Raw genomic sequence first — 6,055 nt, 5'->3', positions numbered from 1 at the left:
CTCAGGAAACAGCAACATGTGCATGAAGCTAGGCTAATTTCCATCAGACCAGCTAAATGAAGTATGAAGCAACATTTTAATTAAACCCAGGGACAGTGGTGGTCGTTAGTCTTTGGTACCTGTATTTGGCCTGAAAAGTTTGGGAACCAATGTTCTATATCAATCATGGTTACCCTTAAAATCCCAGCACCTTTGGAACCACAGACTGGCAAACCACAGGAAGTTGTGCGCCACAAGTTCTTAGAATAGACTATGGAGAAGTTGGTGAGGTTTCCTTCGTAAATGATGACCGTTTTATCTTGTAAAAACTTGCTAACATTAGTCACAGTAGTTATAGTGAGTATTGTGACTACAGAAACAGTCTGGGTCTTAATGTCTCATTTCTGGGGTGAATTCTTCATAACTGATTCATTTTGAAGAGGTCCAGCTAGCTATACAAACATTTGCATAATTGTGGTCTGGGTGAAGTCGGCAGTCGACAGGCGGGTGTCATGTAGCTGTTAGCCACGAGGCCAAAGGTTCGCCTTGATTCCACCTCGTGTCTGTTTCTTCATTGACTGAGGGTTAGGTTGAGTCGGCATTTCTAAGATTGCGCTCACCCATTGTTGAACTTCCTCAGAAACCAATGGGTGACGTCACTGAAACATCGTCTGTGGTATTTATACACTTAAAACTCCTTCCTGTGTTGAGGTCTTACTCACTGGGTTGTAATGATGGAAAATATGATGTTTGTAATTCTGTGGATGAATATTTAGAAATTAATGGAAACATTTTCTTTTCTGTGTAATCGAAAATTTAAACAGCTTTGTGATTATCCACAGATCAGTCCGTGGCATGTCTGACCTTTTCTGGCTTCACCCCCTTCAGAGCTGTGCATGTTTAAGTTTGCTGTCTGGTTAACAGGAGGGAGAGAGAGAGGGAGGGAGGGAGGGAGGGAGGAATATCATGGACGGGAGGGGTGGCAAAGAGGAGGAGGGGAGAGAGAGGAGGGGGACTTCAGTGGAGAGTGTGTAATAGGACACCAGCCCTCTCTGTCTATTCGCTCTCCTCTCCTCTCTCTCAGTCAGGACTGCTCTGTGAGCTCTTAGATGGAATAGCAGCATTTTTCTTCTCTGCTGTAACTGGAGGAAACTGGAAACAAGGTGTCAGAGGAGGGATAAATCTCAAGTCACATACCTGGCTTTGTTTAAGTGGGACCAGCAGAGGAGGAAGCCCCCCCTGAAAGGTGAGTCCTCAATAAGGGACGAGTCTGGATTGTGTCCTGTATAGGTAAGGGGCTTTACCTGCTTTACTGCACTGTATACGGTGGTGGAGTGGATCACCCAGGGGAGGTGGCAGGTAGCAGGTAAACAGGTGCAGAGAGCTGATGAGGATCTTGGGATGTAAACTAAATGAAATAGTTGAGAGTCTGCCAAATTTAACATATTTCACTCAAAATGTTGTGTAACATTTCATCACACTGCTTTCTTGTGTTGGTGAAAACGATAATGCATTTTTTATTGAATATTCTGGAGCTGATAAAAGCAGAAAATGTGCAGCTGTTCAGTTTGAATTTATAATATTATTATTATTTATTAATTTATTATAACAGCCAGAGTTTAAGGAGTAGAAAACTGTTTTTTTGTAATGTAAAAACAAAGAAAAATGCACTTTGAAGATGTTTTTTAGAACCTAACAAGCTTTAGATACACATTCAGGACAGAGTATGGGTCGTAAATTCATTACTGTATATCCTTAAGCCATTCAAGGAAGAACTTGTGATTTTTAAAAGGTTACTTGGTTTGGCTCATGAGCCGACAAACGTCTCTATAGTCTGGTTTGGATCTTCCCAAACTATTTCCAATTATATATTACAAAAAAAGATTTTCCAGCCTCAAATTGTCTGAATGTTTCCCATCACAAGAGTCACGTTTTTATTCAGTCGATGTTTCGTGTTTTTAAAACTTGAAATAAACACAGTTTGGTGTTCTTGGCAGTGCCTGGATTAAGTCGTGTGTATCTGCGAGGGTGCATGTGGTCGTAACACAGCTACTGACAACTGAATGACAGGGTGTGGTGTGAACACACGCCATCCTGTTAGAGAGCCAGGACACACGGAGTAACTTTCTCAATGAAGTGGATCAGTAAATCAATGTAAAAAATAATCCTAATGGAATGAAACTCTGCCTCATGTTCTCTCTGTTAAATTGTTGTCATGTGTTTAAAGCGTTACCAGAAGCAGATTTGATCCAAACATTCACAGACTCTGTTTTTTGAGGATGAGGGGAAAAGAGACTATTTGCTTGAACAGCTCATCCACATTAGTTTTTGAGCTCTACCTCTGAAATAGTGAGATGGAAAATTCATTAGGCTGTCTGCCAAGAAACGCACAATAAACACAATTACTATTACACCCCACTGGAAAAGTAACTCCACTCTCTCCAGCTGACCTCCTTTTTTGTGGAGACATTTAATTGCCGTCGCGGAGATTCCTGGCAAACTCAGCGCAGGAATTCCTGGACTGTGAAGCTCTCGGTCAAAATTGACTGAAGTATTTATTATTTTTGTGCAAGGCAACAAGCGCTAACACACCTTTTTGTTTCACTGTGAGACCCATTTATTCAGGGAAGCGTGATGGTGGTCCTCCTGATAGTGAGCTCATTCATGTCATGGGGTGGAGATCATCATAGACGTCGTGGTGTTTTGGAAGCAATGAGGGGTTTTAAACTTGACCTGGGGGGATGTTATGGGAGGATCAGACGGAGGCTAACTCTCGTGAAGATGAGTTTTGCAGGTGTGACACCAACATTACAGAAGAGATGAGGAAAGAAGGGGTGGATGTTATAATAAAGTGGTGAAAAGGCTGGGAATAACAACAACAAATATAGTCCTTCTTGTTTTTAACTCCTGACTACAGCAATGATTCTGTGAAACACAAGATTTTTGTGACCACTCTTAACATACTTGAAATATTTGCTTTCTTCAGTCCTTACATGTGTACTCTACAGTATGGTTTAGGTTTAGGAAATATGCTTGTTATGGCCGTTAAACACAAGTGTAAGGTTATGTTTAGACAACAAAACCACTCTGTGAAAGTGAGGGAAATGATGTGGTTTAGGGCAGTAAAAACTAAATTAGCAGTTGGTCTCCAATGGTGTGCAAACTCTACCCTGACTCAGTCTAAAGCTCTTATTTCCCGCTTTGCTACATTAAAGATAAACTACTGTGATGACACTGTATTTTTAAACAATAATCTTTAAAATAAACACTCATTTTAGGTTGGTTATTGCAGTATTTTATAATATTTCTGCCCCAGTTTTGTTAAATTGTGAGATTTTTCTGTCCCCAAAAGTCCCCCAAATTTTGAGGGCCTGTTTGTGTGTATAAACAAGAACAGATGTGTACTCTGAGCTACCTCACAATAAAGGAGTTCTGACAGAGTTAAAGACATGAAAGAGTGTTAAAATGTAATAAAAGGTCTACTTTAGTGGCTCTTCTAAGATCTGAAAGCAAAAGAGAAGTCTCAAACTCGACCAGGTTAAGCCATAAAATAAAAGAAAGGATGTATTTTGTCTTGAATATTTTAATGTTTGTTCAAAAAACAGTGAGAGATTTGAAAGTCTTACATTTTGCCACCTTAAACTTGGTGCTGGACTTTTTTGGTCTCAGATAATCAATCAATCAATCAATCAATCAATCAATCAATCAATCAATCAATCAATCAAGCTTTATTTATATAGCACATTTCATCCAAATCAAATGCAACCCAAAGTGTTTCACAGCAATTGAAAAACAAGAATGATGCAGAAGTAAAACAATGGTGAGACATATTAGGGGAAAATAATAATAATGATATTAATAAAAATAGAATAAAATAGAGACTAATGCACACCAACAATAAAATATGTGATATTAAAATAAGTTAAAGCATCAAAATTAAGAATACAAATAGTTAAAATAGTTTTTAAAAGGGTAAGGATAAGAGTTGAAAATAAAACTAAGGCTAAAAAATTCAGAATTCCACTTCCATTTGTGTGTATTTGTGGTTATTTCATACTGTGATGGATTCAGAAATCTCAGATAATGATGGCTTGTAATTTGGGCGAAGCAGTCCCGTAAGAACAAAAAACACCAGACCAGGTTTTAGGCTCAAGACAGGGTCAGAGAAGCCATCTGCCTGGAGGCTGATGTTGTTGGAGACGCCCCAGCTGAAGCTCTGGGGTGAGGGTGTGTGTGTTTATGTGTGTGTGGATGATGCAGCAGGAGAGGGGCTGCAGTGTAGAGGCCGGGGCCCCATGCTGTTTTATTTCTCTCAAGTGCAGCCAAAGAGAGCTCATTCCTTTGCAGTTTCCCCATCTGTTATCCGTGTGCACCTGAACTACAGAATTCCACCTCAGCTGTATATCACATGCCTCACTCCACCACACACACGCCCATATCTCAGCCTATTTGTACACTACAGTCCAGACTGAAATTTTCATAGCAGCTCTGCTATCTCTTAGACATCAATTTTTCATTGCACATCTATAAGCCATGAGAGCAGAGATTCAACCCTTTGCACAAATGTTTTCTTTTTGCATGTAAAACGGACTGAGTGTTTGCCAGGTGCTTTGTGTTTTCTGTGTTAAGGCACTGTAACAGACAGTTTTTGGTCCTTAAAACAGCCTTTCTCCAGCAGATGAGTTTTGCATTGCAGGAGTAAGTGTCCCGCAGGCAGCACAGTACCTGCCGCCATCAATTATGTAGCTGCTCTTGTCCTGCTATGAAAAAAGGAACAAGAGGAGGCAGAAGGGAGAGTTTCTCCAGCAGCTCTTTTGTGCAGATTTATCTCATCCATATTTAAGAGTGGTAAACAGCAAGGATACAGTAAGAGGAGAGATTTTACTGACATGTTGTCCTCTCATCTGTGTCTTCATTCACTGCAGTCCGTCAGCAACTCTGAAACAGTCATCTGGGTTCGTTGTGTTGAGGATGACTAATTTTGGAAGAGGAAATCAACAACAGTGGTTATGTTGAAATCAATACAATATCCTCAAAGACGTGGTCCTATAAATGTTTCTATGGCGTTAACTTGAAACCACAGCATCCCAGTGAGCACTAATTTAAAGATTCCCTAAGCATCTTTTTTAGTAGAACTTTTAGTTCTACTTCAAAGCTTGATCCGTAAGGCAACTGGACTTGACCGCATCAACCAACCTAAGTCCAGTTGCCTTATAGATCAAGCTTTGAATTACCATGACCTGGGTGACTGAGAACCTTCACAGACTTTTAATTCTAATAGACTTGAGCTGAAGTTTCTTTTGATAAGTAAGTATCAGTAAAAGTGTTTACACCTGATACTTTTAGTTGTGTTCACCTGTTTTAAGTCACGGCATGTTTTGCTGTCTTGGCTGACACCATAACTCGGACAGGTTTTTCTTAAGTCTTACAAATTCAACTAAATATGAAGAAACAAAAAGTTATTTCTTCTTCTTTCACAGCAGGTTTAATATCTGTTTGAGTAAATATTCTGTGACATCTTTCAGGTCTTCTTGTTTGTTGGTTTGCTGCAAATTTATCTCACTGTAGACCTGATTGCCAGATGCTACGGCTAACTGTTTAAAGCTAACACCAGCTCTGATAAAGTTAGCTAGTAGCTTTCAAATGTCGAGTAGCATTTAGCGGCTAAAGATCCAAGCTTTTCTTTAAAACAGGTAGCTGTTGACTTAATGTACGTTGTGTACAAATATATTAGCAGTGTGTACACAATTTCATTGATAACTTGTAGCCTAGCTCGTATGTAAGCTAGCTTAACAGGGAAAAAAGGGGCCAAATGATTGCTGGTTATTTTTAAACTTTGCATTTTTAGGCACATTTAGGGCACTTTTAAATTTCTGATACAAGCAACAAAGATGGCTAGTTAGCATTAGCTATAGCAGCTAACGTTTTGTGATACATTTCAAGCTTAGTAGCTTTGCACTGTTGGGCAAAAATGGCCTGAAATACAAAAGGAGAAAATGCAATAAAGCGCTAAAAGTGTTGCTGTTAGTTTCTCTTATTTTCAACAAGTTGTGTATCTTTCTAAGTACAACAAACA

General features: G+C 39.5%; 1 protein-coding gene across 1 annotated transcript in view; it reads left to right on the top strand.

Moving 5' to 3' along the window:
- Window positions 1-1,041: 1,041 nt before the first annotated feature.
- Window positions 1,042-6,055, top strand: part of sema3c (sema domain, immunoglobulin domain (Ig), short basic domain, secreted, (semaphorin) 3C) — a 61,693-nt gene continuing 56,679 nt past the window's right edge. Inside the window, exon 1 of the mRNA XM_034674142.1 lies at window positions 1,042-1,225. The gene's annotated coding sequence lies outside the window, so the exon portion shown is untranslated. The remainder of the gene's footprint in view (window positions 1,226-6,055) is intronic.

Source organism: Notolabrus celidotus, chromosome 21, assembly GCF_009762535.1.
Source record: "Notolabrus celidotus isolate fNotCel1 chromosome 21, fNotCel1.pri, whole genome shotgun sequence".
Classification (NCBI taxonomy): domain Eukaryota; kingdom Metazoa; phylum Chordata; class Actinopteri; order Labriformes; family Labridae; genus Notolabrus; species Notolabrus celidotus.
The sequence above is the reverse complement of the archived record's forward strand: the minus strand, read 5'-3'. Positions and strand labels throughout refer to the sequence as shown.